At 41.6% G+C, this 22,496-nt stretch overlaps 1 long non-coding RNA gene across 4 annotated transcripts in view; it reads left to right on the top strand.

The window, feature by feature from the left end:
- LOC137845373 (uncharacterized) overlaps window positions 1–22,496 on the top strand; it is a 124,705-nt gene that overhangs the window by 12,287 nt on the left and 89,922 nt on the right. The window contains exon 3 of one of the 4 annotated variants that reach the window (XR_011090191.1): window positions 14,083–14,491. The exons of 2 other annotated variants lie outside the window; for them this stretch is intronic. This is a non-coding gene — a long non-coding RNA (uncharacterized lncRNA). Of the gene's footprint in view, window positions 1–8,508; window positions 9,357–14,082; window positions 14,492–22,496 lie in introns of those variants that run through there. One more of the 4 variants, XR_011090192.1, reaches the window with a different exon arrangement.

Raw genomic sequence — 22,496 nt, 5'->3', positions numbered from 1 at the left:
TACATTGGTCTTAACCATTGGTAAGGGAAAAACAGATAAATGAAATGGTTGGTTAAACTCTTACTTAGTGCCTCTTAAAAGTCTATTTGAGGTTTTCAGCGATGTCTCTACGCTGAGCTTTTGTTTGCTGCGCAGAAAAAGAGCTTTTCAGGAAATGTGTAAATAACAGTTTACGGCAACAATTTTCTCCTAGTTTTTTTTTACCACTTCTTTGTGAAAATGCTGCAAAAAAAGAAAAATCTGTTACCTGAGCTAGACATCAGAGTCTTCAGATAAGCAGGTAAAATTGTACATATCAGTATTCTACTTTCTTGTCAATAAGATGCTTTTAATAAGCAACTTGGTGCAATACCCAGGAGCAGAGATTTCCTGAGGGTTGAAATAGTAATTTGCAAAGGCTTCTCAGCTGAGGCGAACTGGCATCAGTGAAATGTTTCTCATTGAGAGGTGAGGATATTAGGGTTTTCTGCCACATGTTTTAGAGCTAATTTTGTCTACTCTCAGGGGGTTATCCAGGGAAAAATTATCTGGGAGATGAAAAAGCTGAAGGAAGTAGAAAATAAGCCAGCCTTCTCTGCGAGGTGATAATCTACGATCATCTGGCCTGAGGAACAGAATGCAGTTATTGGCAACAAAAGCTTTGCCTATCAATGATGGTGACCTTCAGGGACAGAACGTAGGTAATATGTCAAAAATGCTTTATTAGCACTGTGCAAAGCTGCACACCACCCCCCAGGATCTGTGGACAGCCAGTATGAACCTGGGATTATTTTGTATTGAGGTTGATAGACTTCAGTGGCTGTGTCAGGAGTGCTGTGGCCGTTGAGGGAACTGGGGAGCTGTGTCCTGCTGTCAGAGGGCGATTTTGTGTTTCCAGCTGGTCTCAGTCTACCCTGCAAAAATGGAAAGGCTACATTTGAGTGATGCCAAATTTGGAAGTAAATCTAAGGACTTTCTAATGATACGGTGTATTCTTTACGTGCCAGAAAAGATGTATATTCCACTAATACAGGTATTATTCCTCTTTCTGCTCTGCACCCATGTAGAAACCTTGCAGAAACCTATTAATTTGACTCGATTGGGAGTCAGTGGCAAGAAGTATTAGTTCCTTTTCAACATCATCCCTCAGTAGTCTAAAGAAATGACAGTTATGAGGAAGTGTCTGAGCTATCTCAGTACAGGAGGCTGCCTTGACAGTCCATTTGAGCTCCACTGAAGCCACATGTGATACTTCTGACTTTCCTCAGCTGTATATTGGGTACTTATTCTGAAACTCCTTAATTGTATGAGCACCCCTTAAATTCTCCAGTTCCACTGAAACTTTGTCAACGAACTATTTGTCTTGATCAGATTATTCAGGATCAAGCCCTGTATTAGCTATGCATAAGTTGTTTACTGTCCAAATACATACTTCATTTTGTGTTGGTAGTATAAATTCACTGGATGTACTTAAAGCAATTGGGCAGTTAGCAGTATCCTTAAGCATTTTTTCTTTATACTCCATATTTGGGTAATCCACAAAGACATAGAATTACTTAAAGCAGTTTTTTTTTTGAGTGTACTTCTTTTTATTCCTGTTTTATATTCAGATCACTTCTTGACAGACAGCAGATGTCTGTTAATTCGTGAAAGCATTTGTTTCGCTGGCACTCCTGATAAAATTACTGAATTGATGAACCACAATATCTGTCACTTGAAGATACCCAAAAAATGCTGTGTGGACCCATTAGCACTTGCCTTGGGTAAAATGAGTAGCCTGATAGGAATTACCATATTGATCAAAGCCGTGCTTCAGCTAGTCCAATACCCTTGCTCTGACTGTGGTCACTATCTGCTGCTTCAGCAAAAACTGGGGTAAGTCCTTTGGGAAATATCCGTGCAATGGCTTGCTCTCAGGAAAATCCGCCTCCAGATGCTTGCCTGTTCACTTCTAAGGTGGGCAGGGGTTATCTCCACTCTAAAACATGTAACTGATGTGAATCTGAATGGCTTTAACTGCATACACAGCTACGTCTTTAGAATCCTGCTGATTTAGCAGTTTTTCTTTTTTATCAGTTTCACCTTTGCTATTGTCCCGTTTTAGGGTGGCTGTTGGTATCTCTAGGGCAAGCATCCTGGATCTGTGGTGCCTGTGCATCATGGCACGGCTGCAGGGAGCAATTTGTGCACGTAATCAATGAGGGGCTGCTCGGCATGGGGCTAAGGTGCTCAGTCGGCGCTCGATGCAAGCAGAGAAAAGCAGTGGTCAAGCCAAGGGCATTGCAATCAGATAATTGATTGTAAGCAATCTGCTGTGCTGGCAGAATTGGCCCAGAATATGAATTTATTACTTTTACAAAATTACATGAATCAAGACATTTAATTGCAATATTTTACTATTTTTCCCTGAAAACATGTTTTTTCATCATTTATACTGTGGTTAAAAGGAAATGTGACTTTGCTGTAGGAATTAACTAGCACGCTCCTTTTTTAATGAAGGTTAAACTGCCTTCAGACAAGAAATGTGGAACTTCTGAAGCTCTATAAAAATACTATTAGGGGATAATCTGATTTAAGAGAGGGTGGGGACTACTGCATGCCCAGCTCTTACTGAAAAGTGCCTTACGTATTCACCGTCCAGTGCTGTCAATCTTGTGCATCCCTATAGATGTTGAATCCTATTTGGGGTGGGGATAGTTGTAAGAAGAAGATTTAATTTGCAGTATTTGAATCTAGAATGTACGTTTTTGCTAAAGAAATGTACCAGCAGCTTGTTATAGCTCATTAGAAGAGATATCCTGGAGCAAGATGGGATGCACATCTAATAAAGAAGAGTTATTGCAGAATAGATTTAAACAAATATCATTTGAGAAAAAATTAAACCAGAGTGATTTGGCCAAAAACAATCTTGAAAAGGACTTTGTTAATATTCTTTCGTTCAGAACGAATTTCCAGGAGGGGCCTAATGTACACGAGCTGTTGAGTTCTGAAGCTTTTGGTTTTCCTGCAAAGACCAGGGCTCCCTTACTGGGCAGCCTGAAATGAAATCAAGGCTTTGATGTCTATACCAGCTGAAAGCATGTGGCCTTAGTACTCTCTCTTAGTGGTGGTATTTATGAACGTAAACTCTAGCTCTTGTAAGATCATGGTAGTTGAACACTGGTAAGGACATACAGGAGATGACGGTGGTTGCGAACTCTTTTTCCAAGTTCTTCCACCATTTTAAGAAAGGGGTTGGAAATGAGTGAAACTCCTGTTCTTTCCACTTTCTGTCTGTCCTGCGTTGTCCAGCTCCAGCCCTTCTTTTTGCAGCAGTATATTTGAACACTTTTTGTATTTTCATCATAGCAATAGGCCAAAAAATGGTTGTAGAAAGATGTGTGGATGTCAGAGGTGTAGTAAATCTGCAGTTTAATGTATCAGCCTATGGCTGTTCTTGGCCAGCTTCTGCTTTATTTGCACCTTTTGCATTATTGATAGTAAAAGCTCAGCATTGCATACTGAAAACAGAGGAAGGAAGGCTTAACTGCAGAAAGGTTGGAGTCAGCTGAAAATAAATGCGACTTTACATCTCTGAATGGCAGCTCCACCATTCTGCTGCTCCAATCTGTCACACCAGTTTTCTACAGCGTGAACTGGATTCAGTTTTCTGGAGGAAGAGCGTAGCCAGACTTGAGAGAGTGATTAAAAAAAAAAAAAAGAAACCCACAAAAAAATCGAAGAGCAAAGTTCAGGAGTATCAGTAAGTTCTTTATCATGGTGCTAAATAGATGGCTTTGCCTGGAAGCATCAGTAGTTGGCATTTTGCCTAGCAAAATCTCACACGTTTGAGAGCTGACAAAACAATGCCTTTTAACTATATCAAATGGGCTTTTTTTCCGGAACTGAAAATAGACTCCTTAAAATCATGTAAAAAGTGTCGTGTGTAGGCTGGGAGTTGATTAACGCAGGATAACTCCATGTTCTTACGTGCTCAGAAATAAAATGCAAACCTCTTCTTGCTGATTTAATACTATGCTGCTGAACAAAACCTGATTCAATGAAATGCCTTACAAGTAGACGATAGCTGCTTTGACTTAAACCTGTTTCTTTCTGGTCTTATGTGGCTTTTCAGTAGCTCTTTGACAGCATGTGGGATCTCTGCACTGAGATGAGTATCCCCTTAGCCAAGTTAGGAGCTGTATGTGCATAGTAAGGTTACATGTTAGGCTGTCTCTTGCTTTCCTTGTGTGTATTTGATTCTCTTTGGTGAGACCAGATCTTCCCATCAGGTGAGGGATCAAGTTTTCATGAGTTATTTCTTACAGCTCAAATTCACTTTAAAGTTCCTTGTGTCATGTAGGTACAAAAGGGATTTTTTTCAAAGGCACGGTTGCCTTAGGTAGTATTTTGGTGCTCTGCTCTCCCTTGGTAGATATTTATACCTGTAAGAACTCAAATATTTTTTTTCTTACCAACTCTTCCAGTGGAAAATGTCTAATCTCTGTGCACATTGGAAGTTGTTTCTTAAAGTATTGATAACACCTGGTGAGACTCCAGCTCTTAAGTTTGCTGCATGTTAAGCTTGGGTGTTTTACACAGCTCTACCTACTCTAAGATATAGCATATTTCTTGTTCTCTCTCTGCATTTGCAAGTTTTTATATCGGTCAATCCAAGGCACTTGTCTATTAAGGACCAACTTACATTTAGCTGATGGTAGTGTAAGAGCATTACAGGGTAGCTGCAAAGTAGTTGTAAGGGTATTGTGCTCTCAGCACCAGGTAACCAAAGTGTTTTTGCTTTTTTTTTCGTGCATCTTTGATGTGTTTACATTGGTCTGACAACTTCCACTTCCTGCATATGTGCATTATTAGCAGGAATGATGGAAATTGGCTCTTTGTATTAAATCACTTTTGTCACTAGACAATTTCTGCTTCAAACTCAGAATATCAAAGCAGACAGATCATTGCTTGGAAATAGGCTTTCATCCAAAGGCAGAGAATGCAATTATATTTCAGAGGAAGATTTTTTTCATGTTATGGTTTGTCACTGTAATTCCTCTGCTAGTTTTTTTTTTGTTTGTTTGTTTTTTTTTACAAAGGTTTGTTGTTTCTTGTCAAATACTGTCACATCTCCCTGGGATAGTCAGTTCTGAGGCACAACTCCATGCTGGACATACTTGAGTGTTATCTGACGTCTTTGCCTGAGACAAAAAAGCTCATCTTTAGCTGGCTACTTATCTGTAAACTCATTCATTCTTATTTGGCCAGGACTCTGGGATCAGTGAATCAACTTAAATATCACGTCCTCTAGGCTTGTGTGAGACATTGCTGCAGCTAATTGGGGCTAATGTCACTGCAAGAGCTCGGCGCTGCAGGGAGGGGACATGTGTGCATGAAACAAAGAGGATTTATGAAAAAACTGGAGGAAGTGTTGGTAACTTCCCGCAGTATCCTCCTGCGGTGTCCTTGTACAGCTACTATAAATAACAGCAATGAGGGATTTTACATGCAACCTGCCTGGTAACTTAGAATAGAAAAGAGGGAGAACTGAGTTTCTTTGGTCTTGGTCTGCTTTATACTGCTGCAATTTACTATATAGATAAGAGCTGCATCTTCCTCCTTGTTTGGGATGACTGAGGAGTGATGTGGCTGAAAAAGGGAGAAGTGGGGGTGGCGGATGGAGGGTTTGGGGCTGGCAGCACCTCTGGTCTCGGGCTGGGTGCAGGTGGAGGACAAGGTCCTTCTCTTGTGCTGTTCCCCAGCAGCATTTTTCTTGGCTGACCTTTAGGAGGGAAAAAGGAGGTGACTTGGTCTGCGTGCTCCCAGCCAACACAAAAGGGCCAATTATTGTTGTGGCTTTTGTGGATGAAAGCACTTACCATTTCAAGGCTGGAGTGAGGCCAGGAAACTAATTTCATCCATCAGATGCCTTTCAGTGGGAGCTGATGTTGAAGGTACAGCCTGGTGCTAGACCTGAAGAGAGCAGGCAGGTTTCTGAGCAGCTTCTCCAAGGATCACAAGCTCAAAATGTGCAATATGGAGATGCCAGCGCAGGAAGAGATGCTGTAACTGATCTGTTATCACACCGCCAACAAGCTGTTCATCAGTAAGTGATGATGAACAGTACCTGTTTCTTGTCACCGTTAACTAACATAATGTAGAGCCTCACAGCAAGGCCAGCAGCTCCCTGCCCAGGGAGCCAAGCTGTGGCAGTGAGGTTGCTCTTACGACACTTTTCTTCCATAAAAAAGCTCATTTGCACAATACAAAGCTGAAGTGAACTCATTAAACGTTTATTAAATGACTAAATGACACGCCACTCTCTTGGGAATTCTCAAGAGAGTGGCTGAGGAAGGCCATAAATATTATTTTTAATTGGGCTCAGAAGAATGCTATGTTTAGGAAAGGTGGTGATCTTGGAGATGAAACCCGTTACACGATAGTGGCAAAACACTGCCTTGCCCAAACAAGCTATTGCTCTGCAAATCTCTTTAAAATCATTCTGAAAGTTGTGGTCCTGCAAAAATATAGGATTCTCCCAAGGGCTTAAATGGCTCTCTGGCATGCAGGATTGGTGCTAAAGATGGTATTTACTGTCACAAGCACCTAGATGTTTAGGTATTAGCACCAGGTATATCAAAGGTGTTAATGGATACAGAGTTTTTAGCTTTTTGGGACTGATGGTGACAGTTTTTATCAGCACAGCAAGGCAGAAGCTTGTTGTTTTGTTTGGAATTTTAACATTATATGCAATTATGAGTGATAGTAATGAAATCTAGGCTTCTGTATTAGGAGTCCTTGATTTTAGTGAACCTGTTTCACTGAACTACTCTTTTGCTTAAAGACAAGCATGTGCTCTCTTACTCTTCTCAGCTCTTTTTGTGAAAAAAACAAGAGCCTGCCAAAGAACAAATACATAACCCCTTGGTGAAGGCATACTTGAAGTCCTGTCTCCAAAGCACAGAGGATATGACTCGTTCTTGCCCCTAGCTATAGAGCCCTGGCTGTTCAGCTGATGTAGTAGCAGTTCACGCTGTTATTTTTGCCAGGCCAAGCCATGGGTATCAGCCAAAAATCAGCAAGTTGTGCAAGCACAGCAGCCCCTGCATTACAGCAGGGTGGTATTTAATTTTCTCTAATAAAGGCTTGCACAGCACAGAAGCAGAGGAGAACGCAGCTGGCTCCCAGCTTCCTCAGAGCTGCCCGCAACCCCCTGTAAATCAATAAAACACATTATACACTGCTGACCCTCCCACGTGGTTAATAATCAGGGAAAAAGGCAAGACTTTAATGTCTTTGTATTTTTAGGAGGATGCATATCCACTGATCGGGTGAGACAGCTGCTTGGGTGTGTGCAGCTCATCAAATGCAGCTGAAATTCTACTTTTTGCAGGGAAATAGCTAACTGCTGATAGGTCTAGCCCCACTTGTGTGTTTTGGGCACCAGAAACATCTGACACACGATAGCAAGGAATTCTGTGTGTGTGTGTATATATATATATATATATTTTTTACATACACTGGGCTCTTGAATAAGCTGTTCATTCATTTTTTCCTCTTTCCTGTGTAATCCAGGACTGCTGTAAAGCATCATTAATCAATGTTTGTCCTGTTTTTTGTAAAGCCTTCAGGAAAGGTTAAGCATGACTGTAGATCGATTATGTGTTTTTAAGCCTTGAGGATGTAAGTAGAAAGGGCTGTAAGTTAATCTTGAATATTGTCCTGTTTCTTCTGGCAAAGGAAAAAAAATCAAAGGTGAATACATCAGAGCTATGTGATCTTGCAAGACAGCAGTAAACTTTTTTCCATAATTAAATAGCAAAACCTTTCATATCAGACCATCAAAAGTGAAGACTTAGGGGAAAATGAGTTCTCTTCCTGCATGACTCATCCTCCCAGCAGTAGCTACACAGGGAAATTATACAGCTTTGGGAGCTGGCTGAATCAAACAAACCTCTGCTAAACTTTTTGTCCAACTGAAACCCAAAGAACTGAAGTATAGGCTCAAGTTGAGCAGGCCAGAATTTCTTTTGCAACGTATTAGATGCTTTCTCATGGAGTATTTTAAAATCAGGTGAGTGAGGGGGAGCTATTCCCAATGATTTTTTTCTGTCTTTAGCAAAGATTTCCTACCTTCGGTGCCTGGAGGAAAATACCCTGCTTGTCCCCAGAGCACATGACCAAGAAAATTGTCCTTGTTTAAAGTCAGTATAGCAGTAGCTATTATATTTGAACATCTTACTTGCACGTTTCTGCTTCTGTAGTCAGTAAAATAAATTAGAGAAAGAAATTAAGTATCTCTAGGACTGTGAATGATCTCACAGTAAGATAAAATAAGCCTCCTAAGCATGGGCTGTTGTTGGCTTAGAACAAAGAGGCCGGTGTTTCTGCCTGCCTTTCTTTACTCTGCAGTGGTCAGCATAATGTAACTATTGTGCCCTGAAGTAATATCTGTGATTCTTCCATTTCCTGCACTTCACATTGTAGAACGAAATATAAAATTTAAAGCTGTCTTTATGTCCCTTCTTCCCTTTGCTTTGCTAAAAGGATTTCAGCATGCTTTGCCACGAGGCAGACAGAAGATTACATTCTGCCCTTGCTAATATGACTAAGGAGAGGAGAGAGGAGGATACGCTTCCTGTCCCTGGGTCGAGAGGGGAAATATTTTTGGCTGAAATTCTGTTCTCGTGCGCCAAGCTGCAGAGACTTTCACCATAGCCACCGGTTCAGAACAGATGAAGCTGGGACTCGATGCATGTGGAAGCCTCCTGTTTTTCTTTAATGTGTTTCGGGGGTCAAACTTTAGCTGGCGGAAGCAAGTGCAGTTCTGCTACGCTGCAGAAAAGCAACAGTTACACCTGCTAAAATAAATGAACCTTTGGTTTAATGAGACTCAGGGAAGTGAAAGCAATGCAAGGAGACTGGAGGTAATCGCTAAGGGGATGCAATTTTTGTCTTTTGTATGCCTAAGCAAATATTCCAAAAAATATCTGAAGTCGTAATAACAATTAATGCACTCATTAATTGCGTTTGGAAAGTAATTTTGGAGACATGTGGAGAATAGAAGGAGGAGGATGGGAGCTTTTAAAAAATGCATGAGGAGCCAAGGCTGCAGAAGCAGAATTGCTTATTAAGAAAAGTGGAGTCACCCTATGGTATTTATGAAGTAATGTATGTTGCTGTGTCCTTCAGAGGAGATTTGTTTTATCATCTATAGGTTGTTCTTCTATCCCAACACAGCTGAAAGGCAGGATATATGGACATTAATCATGCATTACTGTTAAACTCCTTTAGGTAAATATTGTCCTGGAATGTGAATGGCTGAGATCCGTGGAGGCTCCCAGTTAGGATAAGGCACTTTAAAGAATTAAAATAGATTTGTGAAAGCAGCTAAACTTTAGTATTTTTTCTCTGCGGAGACATGCCACACTGATTTATTTCTCTAACATCTGACAAATGGAAATATCACTCTCCCAAAACAATCAGAACTTTCAGTGTCCTAATGCGTGAAGCAATATCAGCTGGGATTTGCTGACCTTTGGATAATGGAGCTCACGAAGTTTAATGTCACAAGCAGTGCCCCTAGAGAGACTTGGCAACAAAGGTTAAGAGGGAATGGGGGTCTTGAAGTTCAGAATATGTGGGGTGAAACGTAGTGGGTAGCTCACCATTCAGGTTTATGCTCCAATTTCACCATCGTGTGTGCCTGAAAAGTGATGGCGTGGCATTTTGCTCTCCCCAGTGCCTTAATGTATAGCTGGCGGAATGAATTGCCTTTCCAGAAGAAATCCTGCCATCATTATAAATAGTAAAGGTGCATTAGTAATTAGGAGATGAATTTTTCATATTTTATGCATGTTTCATTAATTTGCAGCTGCGCAGTATTGTGTGCTGTAACTTTATTTCCTGTGAAATAGGAGTGAGCAAGGCCAGACCATCTCCTAAAAGTCCTAATTCAGAAAAAAACATAGACAATTAAAAGTAAGGCTGTACTTGCATCTCTGCAATACACGGATGTGATAATACTAGAAGCAGAGGATTGCTGCTTGTTGTACAGCCTCCCTAGGATGCTCTGTGGTTTTTCTGGCAAGGGGTCAGCAGCAGCCCTGATTTACGGCTGTCCTCCAGCTCGAATCAAGCCAGTGTAAGCTATCTACTCAGTACCCCAGTAGCACCTTCACCCTTGTCCATTTAGAAGGGTGCTTTATGCCCTCTTTCACTTGCATTTCAGTTCTGGAACCAGCTGTTTGCCAGGAAAGCCCACCACTGTGAAGCATGTCCAAGGCAGGTCCCTGTGGTATTCTGAGCAATGTGAAATATGGGTAAGGAGGAGAAAGCAGGATGAGAACAAAACCATCCTCACATCCTTTTGTTCCTGGGCTTCTTCCCTTTGTCTTCAGTTAAACCAGTGTTATGTTGAGGAGCTGTAATGAAAGCAAATGTTGTTTACAGAATGGTTGTTTTCATATCTTATATAACTTCCTCCTGAGTATGAGTGGTGAGTCCTGAGCAATTCCACCTAACTAAACAACAAAAACCACTCTGTATACAAAAAAGCTTCATCTGCTTCATAGTTGGTCAGGCTACAACAAATGATTACTGTTTTAAAGATGTTTCTGTAGTTACTTTTCATGCTAAGTACGTCCTTTTGAATGTGATTATAAATTTTATTTTTGTGTTCATTAAAACAATTTTTAATTTTGGACTACAGCCAGTTACTTTCTAATTTTGTTTTACTTTGCATAGCTGCAGAGATGCTGTTATGCTTGTTTCAATGACTGTTGTGGATTCCATTTTCTTAGTCAAAGACAAGCCCATTAATCTTATCATTTAATCCTGTAAAACGTTTCTATGGAAGTACTCTAAGTGCCAGCTCCTGAGTTGCTAGAGCAAGACTTTTAATTGTGATCACGAAGTAGACAGTGGGAACTGCTCTGGGAGTTCACCGTGATGCTTCCCATACCGTTATTTAGGGGCTCGTTACTTCTGTAGCTGTGGAACATGAAAGCTTCAGCTAGAGCTGAGAAGTTTCATTTCAAAGCATTCTTTTATCAAATGTTACTTCAGTCATCATTTTTCTTTTTTTTTTTAATTTTACTTTTAAAATCTTTAAGAGCGCTGCTGTGATAATGAACAGGGTATTTCAGGCTGGGAATGTTTTGAAGAAAATCTTTGTTTTTGAAATTAAAACGCAAGAAAGTAATCTCTGCTTCTAGCTGTAGCCACTCCTGCATCAGACAAGATTGCAAAGCAGTCCTAAACTGCTTACAAAAGCAGGAATTTTATTTCTATTTTGTAGTTTCAGTGCTTGCTGGAGATCAGAGGAATGAACGTGGTGAAGCTGGAAGCTTGCTGCTGCTTCTGGTGTGGCAGCTCAGCATCAGGACCGAGCTGTTGCAGTAGCAAAGTGGTGCTCTTTGGAGGCAGCAAGAAACATCTTGCTTTGTTCCTCACCAAAGAACCCAGCTGCCCCGTGAATGAGGGGTTCCAGGGGAAACGTTGCTTTTAGTCTGAGCGTTTGGGGGCTCATCAGAGAAACTTGGTATCATCCGAACTAATCTGGTCAATGAGGAAGGTTTCCTGCATTAGCATCAGCCTAGCCTGGGGACAGTCATTTCTGCAGCTCTGAAAGGCTCCCTTTTGTGTCTCTGTGCATGATGCAATTATATCCTCATTAAGTCTATAGGGGATGTCTTATTTAGGTCAAGATGTCAGAGATGATGTATAGCTGAGCTAGCTCCTAGGCTTTTTTCCTCAGGACTCTTACTGCTTTTTTTGATCAAAAGATTTGTAGTTTTCCAATGGAAAACTAATCTTTTGGGAAGTCTGCTGAAAGCATGTGACTTGCTATAGCTGACAGGGTTGTGGCTGGTGCCACGGCTGGCTGCCTTTGATTTCTTATCCTGTGGGATCAGATACCCGCTCATGGCAGTAAGACCAGAGCAAACCTCATCCTAATGATGTTACCCTCATTGTGAGATGCCTCCCATCCTTTGTTGTACCCTTTTTAGTCTCCCTTTATACTGTCAGGCACTGCTGGGGCCATGGCAAAGGTACCTGCAATGTGCACGAGTGGGGTAAACTCATAATCCTGGTGAGTTTATAACCTACTGCTCATATAAGGTGCCACTAAGATGCGAGCAAGCAACGTAATCAATGTGAGAAGGGGAGGAAGAGATGGATTTCAAGGTTTGTAGCTTCTTCAGTGACTTTAATCAGCAGTGCACGGGGGTTGAATCAGCTTGGTTGAGCTTTCTACAGCATAATGCTGTCTGGAGAGAGATCAGTACAAGATTTTGATATATCGCAGTGGGACCCAGACCTTTTCAGAAGGCTCGCATGGGCTGGGTTTGCAACTACTGGTGTAAAAATAGTGGTCATCTTCTAAATTTCAACGGCACCAGCACTATACCTAGATTCTCTGTCAGGGGTTGTACATTGGGAAGGAGCACTGGAAGCTGAGCACTTGCTCAGAGGGCTCTGGAGTAGTCTTATCTTAAGCCCTGGACATCTGACTGTTATAATTGTGGATATTGCTATAGGACAGTCCCCATTGCTCCCAACAATAAAAAAAAAAAAGACAAAGACAAAACAAAAATCAGTTTTAAAACACTGCCACTTGCTCACTTAACTTGGCTTTTGAGAGGATATTCCCAAGGCTTTTCAAGTGGCAACAAAGAGCTTACTAAACACACCGTCCTTTCACATTATTTCTGTGTTGGACTGGGATTGAGCTTTAGAAGAAATGTCAGTGAAGGTTATTTTGACCACCAAGATCTGATCAGAAGCTTCTCTCTCAAGCTGCAGTGTTACAGATGCCGTACACAGCCATTTTAATTAAACACCCATCCTCGTAATCAAATGCTTGGCTACTGGAGATGTCACCTTGTGTAACTTGATTAGATTTTACTCTGCTGGAGGATGGAATCAATTTTTCTTCTAGTTGTTTGCTAAGAGGTTTTTTATTAATAACACAAATGGAAATTTAACTTGGAAGGGCTCCTCCTTGTATAGATCTGGGTCTTCTTGCCAAGTCTATGTTCTTGGCTCTGTCGCAGACTCAGTGATGACTTTGATGGCTCATTCTGGGCCTTGGCTTTCCCTACATCATTTTCCTGTGCCAGTTCCTCATTTGTGGAATAAAAGTAGCTCTTCCCTAAACTCATAATCTCTTCGTTACCGTCTGGTGTCCCAACCCAATGGCGATGAGGGCTGCGTGTGTAGATCATCACATCCTGGTGGGATTTATTCCTTAAGGTTTGCTTAATGTATGAGCTCACGTTACACAAGTCAAACTTGAGGAAAATATGCAAGTGCATTGAAAAAGCAAACTTTGACACTTAAAAAGCAAGCAGGGTTTCCTAGGGTAAAAGCAGGCCTGTCTGGATTAAGTGGCTCTGGCATATTGCGTGACTGCCTCTTTCTAGAGCTCTGACTCACTTATGCAGTAAAACATTTATGTTTTACAGCATCAGGACATGTTTGTATAGGTGAAGGGAAATTGCTCAGGTAGAAAATGCTGCTCTGGGCTTCCGTCCCCTGTGGAGGGACAGCAAATCTGCGTGCAGATGCTCAGCACAGGCACTCGAGTAACCTCTGCATTTGATGCCTGCTCAGTGCTGGGGATGTATAATTGATAGGGGCGTGCATCCCTGCTGCAGGCTCCTAACAAGGATCCCATACATTAATGCATTATCTTAGCAGGCCGCAGGGGCTTTGGGTTTCTGTGCATGTGCAGGTTATGTGGGGTAAATTTGTAATGTCAGCTCTTCTGTTATGGGCTTAGCATGCAGGGGATGCGAGGAAGCTTGCTTGATTTCACTGGGGAGGAAAGTACTTTTTGTTTATGGATAGGAGGGATGTGGGGAGTGAGCATGGCATGTTATCCTAAATATTCACTTGGTTTTTGTGTGCATTTGTTTCTGTGCCAGTGCTTCTATTTGTGTTGGGGAAGGAGAAATGGGATAGGGTCATGTCACTGCCTATAACTTTGAGATAAAGCAGATGCAGGAACTCAGGGTAGGTGGTAAATGGATAGATGGGGACGTGGCAGAAAAGCAGGTTAGCTGGTGCTCTTCTGCCTAGTCCTGGCTTGTGGTGACTCTGGGCTATCTTTGACAGGTATCATCATTACTTGGCCAACAGGGGTTGGAAATATTTAATGGAATTTACTAATTTGATCAGCAATGGAGACTGCTACTCAGTGGAGAAAGAAAATGGATTCCCCCCAGACGAGAGTGCAGCAATACCTAATTATCTCATTCTGGCTGTTGCCCTCTGTGCCCACATGTATTCAATCATTCTCATTTAGTTCTGGCACCATAAGGATTTGTCACTTAATAATTTGTTTTACTTGTAGCCATTTCCTTTTGATAAAGTGAGCGTCAGGTGGCTTTTCCTGGGCATTTTGCTGATCCGATCATTGAAAAAGTTGTTCAAATACTGTTTCTGCATTGCTGCAATTAGCATAAAGGGAAAGTTGCATGTGCTGCCATAAATTAACCAATTTACTTGTGATTTTTTGTGTGCTTGCTGCGGTAGAGATCTGTTGCAAAGCTCATTATTCTATCTTTTTACCAATACATTCACTGAAGAATAATCTCTCTTAGCCATTTGCTGGTCTGTATTTATGTTGACAAAAGTTTCAACAATAATCAACGATAGGCATAGATTTCATATGTGGCAACCTTCAATTTGAAAACTCTTGCTCACCTGAGTGTAGATAGAATGCATTATCTGACAGTAATTCCTCTAATTAAGAAATGGATCCTCCTCCTAAAGCCTATTTCAAGAGGAAGAAAGTGTAACTTTCATGTGGTCAGGTGTGAAGGCTTGCATATGCTGTGAATTTTAGTTCTAGATGTTGATTTTTTGTGTCCGTATTTGTAAACCTGCTGCTCTGTGTGTAGTGGGTATGTGTATGCGCTATGAATGAATTATAAATATTTAGTTATGCTTTTAGATCTCTTTATCACATCTGAGCTCATTAAAACAAAGCAAATGTAATCAATCAAACCTGCTGGTAAAATGTGACAGGCAGTTAAATTAGGGGATTAAAATAGTGAATTCCTGGAGGTACTCTAAACCAGAAGGATGCAAAGAGCTGGGTTTAAATGTGTTGTTGTGAGCATCCCTACCAAATGGCTCATGCAATACCATATGTAGGAGCAACAGTAAAGTGTTTGCCTTTAGGTTGTATCGTATTAAATAAGGATTTAAGATTACATGTTTGAAAGACAAAGCAAGCCCAGATTTTCTTCTTTTTAAATACTCTGATTTTTATTATATATATATATATATCTTTGCATCTGTTTTGTATCTCTTTTGTGGGATATTGGGTAAGGTTATATAACAACTTGCTTTAGTTAGAAGATAAATGGAAAAGAAAATACATTAAAACTCATGTGGCTTGCATATAGTCCAGGATCATGTCTGAATTGTGCTATGCGAAATAGAAATAAGTATTAAATATTGGTGCAAAGTATAAGTCTATATTTTGTTTAGCCTTTGGCTTGCCTAGAATGTAAATCATTACCCCACAAATTTTTTTTCAGCGTAATCTAAAGGAATCTCAATGTTTTTAAATATTTAATCTTTTTTTATCTTGTTCCATTTTCTGTTCTATATTCCCAGCATACCAATACTTTATTGTGACTTTTTTTTTTTTTGAAGATAAGAACCTCATCTCAGCACTTGCCTCTTCCTTTATGAACGTGTGGCATTCTGCAAAATAGGATTTTACTCAGTGGCTGAAGATTTGTGTGAGGTTTCCATGTTTCTGATACATGCTTAACAGCTTTTTAGTAGGTTCTCTGAAATGACCTGATATTCACCTCTTGAAAAACACTGACTGGTATCCCCAGATAGGCAGAATGGTTGAAGGTGGGTTTTGTACTAGCTAACCCATCCCCAAAGTGTCTCTTTGGATAGATAAAGAAGATCTGACATTTCCATCCAGTGGAAGCCACGATGTCGCATCCTAGCCAGCAGTGCTGCCAGAGATCTGTCTTCCCTTTCCCCTCATACTTCCTCCTTAGATTTTGCAAAGATCCCAATACATAGACTTTGACATGAAAAAGAACACCGGTGACAACCCAAATGAATATCCCCACAATATGCGTTGGTATGGTATTTATGGAAATTGCAAACCTGTAGGCTTTAATAACGCACTAGATTTGTTGCACTATAATCTCTGGTGTAATTGTTATAATAAATAGATTCTGTAGATGAACATATTGTGAATAAATGACTTGGGTTTAATTTCATTTGGCCATGGGGGGAACAAAACAACGAAATGCCAAGGATATCTTTTATCCTTTGATTTATGTTAGTCCCAGGTATAAACAAGGCTGTTTTTCAAATGCAAGAGTCTAAATTGGAGGCACAAATCTCACCTCTTAATGACTTGAATGTCACTGCCATGAAGCTCCATTTTTACATGCCCAGATTTCTAAGCCAAAATGTGCATTTTCAAATGCAGATCAGACAACCCACGTTCTTTCTTTTTTTTTCATCCTCTTGGATCCCAGGATGTGAGTGCCAGACCATCAACTAGAGTTAATTGGTGCTGTCCAATTAACCTCAGCTAATTAACATGGTCATTGTCTTTGGATATAACAATGCAGGAATGGTCCAAAGCTCTAAATACCAACTGTTAGACTCTGTCTAGTACTTAATTCTTCAGCAAAACATCCCTGTGAGCTCTGCACCACCAGCAGCAACGAGCTACTTGTCTGGTACCCTGAGCTTTTCAGCCAGAAGCTATGCTTGGAAAGTGCAGGGTGCCTTCAAGTGCTTTTCAAGGCAACAGGATTAGAGAGGTATTCCTAATTTGGTCCCCTAATCCCTTTCAGTTAAGGGGTATCTTTTTGACAGCCCAGTGTGTCTGCTCCACTTTTCAGTGGATGTGTTCTTCATCATATCTCTGTCTCCCTTGCACACAGATTAATGCTGCCATCAAAGGTTTCACAGCTGCATAAGCTACAATGGCATATTTTTCAGTAAGTGGCCTAACTCCTGCTATTGTGTCAGGCTTGGGAGGGAGAAAAGGATTCCAGGAAATTAATTGAAGGCTTGTAATGGGAATTTGAAATGAGACCTGGAGGCTGTTGTTCCCTTGAGTTTGGGACAATGCTTCACTTCATCATTAGTGATGTCAGAAAATGTTAGTCCGTGTGTTACAGCTTTCATGGAAAGCATTTGTGCTTTTGCAGTGTACAAATTAAAAACACTGTAAAACCTGAAAGAATTTAGTGAGCTCGGGGGAAGGGTACTAAAGGGGGCTCAGCCTTGGATCGATGCTATAAAAATTGTATGATGCTTTGCAGATGGCTGAGTATAAATCTCCTAGCTGCCTTACCTACTGCTTTTGCATCTTGTGGCTAAATATAGACGAGCACTTCTTTGGCTGGCGTCAGCCAGCGCTGCTCTGCTGAACACGAGGGACTTTCATCAGTTTATACCAGCAGATTCCTATTTAGCGATGGGAAGTATTAGAAGTGAAGCAGGTTGTGTTGTGTTGTTTCAATTAACGTGCAAAGATACCTGCAGAGCCAAAGAAAAGAGAAGAGAAAGCAGGCACTTATCTTCTACAGTTGTAATGTATGTGCAGATACTGAGTTATTGTACGTATCAAGCTAATTACTGTAATGAATGGATAATAATCCTCCAGCAGCCTGTGAGATTGCTTGATGACATACTGGGCATCTTTTTAGCTTGCCACTACTTTAATCCATATTTAGCTGATGACTAATGAAATGCAACCCAGAGATCCTTGTTACGAATGCTTCTATTGAAATAATTTAACCAAGCTATTTATTATCCAGCTCCTCTTTGAGTTCCAGATTGCTCTCTGCTCTACAGGTGCTTCTGGGTGTTTAGAATAAAAACACAGGCTTTCAATTCTGGGATGGCTCCATGCTTAGAAATAACCATTTAGGCAAGGATCAAACTCCACTTATGCATCTGATTTGTTGCTTCTGTTTTGCAGACAAACAGACCTTCAGGCACTGCATGTAGATTTGTACCTAATTTTATTAAAGTGGGCACTTCCTTCCTGGCAACTCTGCCTTGAAGCAAGAAAACTGATGGCCTGTGTAGCTAACACACTACTTAAATTTGCACTTCAGAGCTATGCACAATAAATAGAGCAAAGAGTGCTTTGGCTGCTGAGTCAGTATGAGCTGAAATGGTGTGAATTTGTCTTTTCCTGTGACTTGCTGCACACACACTTTCAGTAGCATCTGTCATGTCAATAGGATGCGCGTCTTCTAAGGGGATGCAGCGAGCCAAAAAGTTGTTAAAAGTCATGAGCTGCTCAGGTGAAGCTGATCAAGTCTGGAGGCGGCATTGCTGTCCTTCCCCTCTACCAAGTAATTCACCCTGTGTAGGCAGAGGGAGTAAATGGAACTAGATTAGTACCATGGCACATTACTTTGGTGTAAATGACAGCACAAGCTGCAGCTCAGAGAAGAATCGGTCCCACAGAATGGAGGAGTTGGTAATGAGCCTTATAAATCATTTCTTTCCTGGAGATGCTTTGGATATATCTGAAGTCAGTTTGAAAACTAAGGCAAGCCCTCCTTCTTTGCAGGGCTGGGTGCAGTTTGCTCCTGGATGTGAAATAGCAGCCAGGCAGAGCAGAGTAAGAGGCAGTGTTATTTGTGAGCCTGTGCTCTTTCACTTTGTACTTACTGTTGAGGGTCCTGGTGATTATATTTTTATTACAGTCTGCCTAACCTTGACTAGCAGCATTAAGCAAGTGTGTGTTTCAGTGGGTACTTATCCAGGAATGTGATTTTTTTATTTTAATACCAGATAGGGAGCAAGTACTGCAATTGTTCGCAGCAGAGTTCCAGAAAATTACAAAATCCTTCATTAGCACAAGAGATTGCAGCGTGGTTCTTTCTCATAATTAGCTGAGTTCTTGAGTGCCTGAAATACTTTTTTATAGTGAAGAAAGTTGCGGAAATTAATTCACAGGGGGGTGGAGGGGAAAGGCTGAGAGCAACAAATCCTGAACCCATCTCCAAGGCAAAAAAAGGTACAAGCATGCGTGTTTGTCCTTGTAGGATCCAGCCCTGCAGAACATTTTATAAAACCTTGATAGATGTCCAGGTTACTGATGTGATTTGTAGCCTTAAGGCTATGAGCCCATCACCAAATTGCATACGGTGCAGAAAAGCACGCAGAGGGTTAAAATTACTGCTGGGATTAAGTGCAGTGTAAAACTCTGCACAACTGCAGTGCCCTCTGGATGGGGATCCTTCGGGGCTTTACTTCACCTCATTGCTTCTTAGAAGTCTGGAGGAGAGCAGGGTGCACCCTCCTGGGCTGGGTTTTCTCTAATGAGATCCCTGCTGGGGCCCTTGCAGCGGAGGCTGCACCTGAGCAGCCTTGTTCCGAGTGGGTGTCTGCAGGGGAGGCAGGCAGCTTGGTCACGTTAGTGCTGCGTTTTGTATTCCAAACAGGGCTGCGAAGATGAGAAAGGGATTTTCCCCAAAGCACAGAGCAAATCAGTAGCTGCTGCAGCATCTCTGGTTTCCCAGCATCAAGCAACCTCGGAGGGAGCGTCCCCTCCTCTACAAGGACAAACCCCTCATAATACTGCAGAAATTCATACCTACGTGTGCGCCTTTTTAGAAGGCAGTTTCCTTGTTGCTTTTTCAATTGTTGCAGAAAGGGCTCAGTCCTTAGTATTACAAGGCACTGCATCAAAATCAGTGCTGGTTGGGGCCAGCTGCACTTGTAGGATCAGGTCCCCCTGCCCTCCTGACCCCACTGCAGTGGGCTCTGCCCTGCTGCCTTACACTCAAGGAGGGCTCCTAAGCAGCAGAAATTCTGACTGCCTGGAGAGATTTTCTTGCTGACTTGTTCGTCTAGCCTACTGCTGTTTCTTGTGTTATTTTTAAATCTTCACGCTGTAGTGGTGGTGGGGGAAAAGGCTGCCTTAATTACTGCAGATAAAATAAATCAGGGAAATCTCATTGCAAATGCAGGGAGACGAGACATGCCCAACTACAGCTCCCTGAGTCATCCTGCCAATAAGGCTATTAATTCTCGTCTGAGGGAACAGACTGCATCTTCAGAGGCACTGCTAAGAGGTATTGCAGGCTTTCAGATCTCTGGGACGCTTGCTCCCATGCTGATGGCCAAAGGCTCCAGCCATGATGTAATCCTCTCCAGGAGGAGAGCTGCCAAAATGAAGAGACAAGGCAAGGAAAAGTTCCTGGGCAGATGATCTCAAACCTTATCTTCCTTTGTGGCGAGATTGATGGAGGGAGTCTGTGATGTGCATATCTTTAGGGTACCTATTTATAAGATTCACTTATTGTGAAGTGTCAGTCCTCAGATCCCATGGCGTTCTGCTAATTTGGGTGTAGGTGTAAATGAGTCAGAGGCAGTACAACTCGATAACCAGAGCACTGACCTTAGAAGTAAGGGAATCTTGTGTTTGTTCCCAATTCCACCACTTAGTCACCTTCTTTCTCATCACATTAGTTTTCATTCTTCCTGTTTTCCTCTGACATCATTGTAAAAACTCCTGGAGACTCAGCAGTGGGCCTAAATGTGTCCTTGAGATCTGGCACTTGGCATGGAGGGACTTGTCTGAGACCTGGCATAACTTAGTTTCTGTGCCCAGCAGTGGGTTAATGGATCTGCAGCCTTCCGCTTCGTTGCTTTTACAGTATCAGCCAGCAGAAGGGAAGATGCTTTTGCCAGAATGATCCCTAAATTTTCTATGCAGCTGAAATCTAGGACCAGAAAAAAAGCAATTGGGGGAGGGATGGGGACACAAAGGTAGGAGACAGCTGGTTGCATTAGCACAAGAACTACACTGGCTGCTTTAGGAGAAGTTGCTGCTGCAGGTATGAGAGCACTCTGCTTCCAGCAAGGGCAGCAAAGCCCAGAAGTCGCTCTGCATTTCATAAGATCCTGATGTGCCTGAGAGCAGGCTTCATGGACCACATCGTTCTCCGTGCTCCCATGATACATGCAGATGCAATTTCTGCTTGCTCATCCACCTGTGGATGCCTTCTTGCCTGTTGCTATTGTGGCTTTTGGTCTGTTTTTGGAGCTGGTTCATAGGTGAAAATTGTCAATAACTTTATTTCTAGGTGTTCCCCCCCCTCCCCTCCTGTGGCTTGCAGGAAGCTCCCTCCCATCTGCTCCCACCATATGTTTTCGATGGCAATTTGCACACTGGATTAGAACATGGGGCTGATCAGAACATTGCAGTTTTTAGCAGGAATAATTATTTTTAAAAAGACTTTGCTGCACCTAGGAACAAATACATTTTTCATAATCCTGCCCATTTTTTTCCCCACACACAAAATCAGCAATCAACTACATTAAAAATAAAGATGAGGAAGATTTTAATTACCATTATTTAGCTATAAAGGAATGAAACATCGCTCTCTGAGGCTCCAGAAATCCAGACATCAGAAATAACCTGGTTCAATCCTAGAGGCAGTGAGCAATCACCTCAGCTGCTTTAATTGCAATCATCATTATAGCTCTAATTTTCAAAATACTTCATCTAAGGCCCAGAAAGCGAGAAGGCTGGAGAAGCAGTTTGGTTTACTCTGACCATGTTTTATACCTGCTGCATCACTCCAGCAGCATCTCAGCAAACATCTATCACAATAAACTATGCTGAATAACAGTGCTCCTGCAGTGCTTAAGCTTGTAAAGATATTCTGTTTGCTCTTAAGGAATGTTTTTTATTTGATGCTGGGGATTTGCTATTAGTATTTACTCTTTTTTTCCCCTCATTATATTTTACTGTGGGTTTGTTTCTTTGCTTGCACTCTGCATTGTTTTGTCTCTGAAAACAATGTGGATTTATGTGCACTAAAACCACAGTGATGGTAGAATTTACTTGGAACACAAAAGCAGCGTGGTGTCAGCCCATTAGTTATTATAATTAGCGCTGTGCAGTTATTAACACCACACAGTCCTGCCAAGAAATTCTCATGGACTCGGATCAGTCCCGAGTGTCAGCAAGTGGCATTCTGTGGGGGAAAACAAACACCAAGCTCTGTGCCTGACCCTGCTGCTCTGAAAGCTGTGCAATGCCTCTGCATTGGTGCAAATCTGTGCTTGTTTAGGGTCTTGTGGTACCAGTGGAAATGTAAAAAATAAATAATAATTTAAAAAATCAAAAAAAAAAAAAAGAAAGGTGTTCCAGTTAGAACCATGCAATCCAGGGAGTGAGGAATGGGAACTTGACATTGCCTGAGGGAGAAAGAGCAAACTCTGCTTACCTGCTCATATCTTTACTGGCAATGCCTTTGGCTGTCAGTTGAGTTCCTAGAGGGCTAAAAACTTCATTCGGTGCCTTTTGAAACTGATGGGACTTTGTGCTGACAAATTCTGCACCGTGCCCTGCAGTCACTGATATTCATGGTGTACTGCTTTCATTTCACCCCATAAACCAAACGCAAAAAGTTCAGAGAAGGGCAATGAAGTAAATCAGGGGAACAGAGATCTGGCTCTATGGGGAAGCTGAAGTCTTAAGCTAGTGAAATCCCTGC

The sequence above is a fragment of the Anas acuta genome, chromosome 27 (assembly GCF_963932015.1).
Source record: "Anas acuta chromosome 27, bAnaAcu1.1, whole genome shotgun sequence".
In the NCBI taxonomy this organism is placed as follows: domain Eukaryota; kingdom Metazoa; phylum Chordata; class Aves; order Anseriformes; family Anatidae; genus Anas; species Anas acuta.
This window is presented reverse-complemented; position numbering and strand designations above follow the sequence as displayed.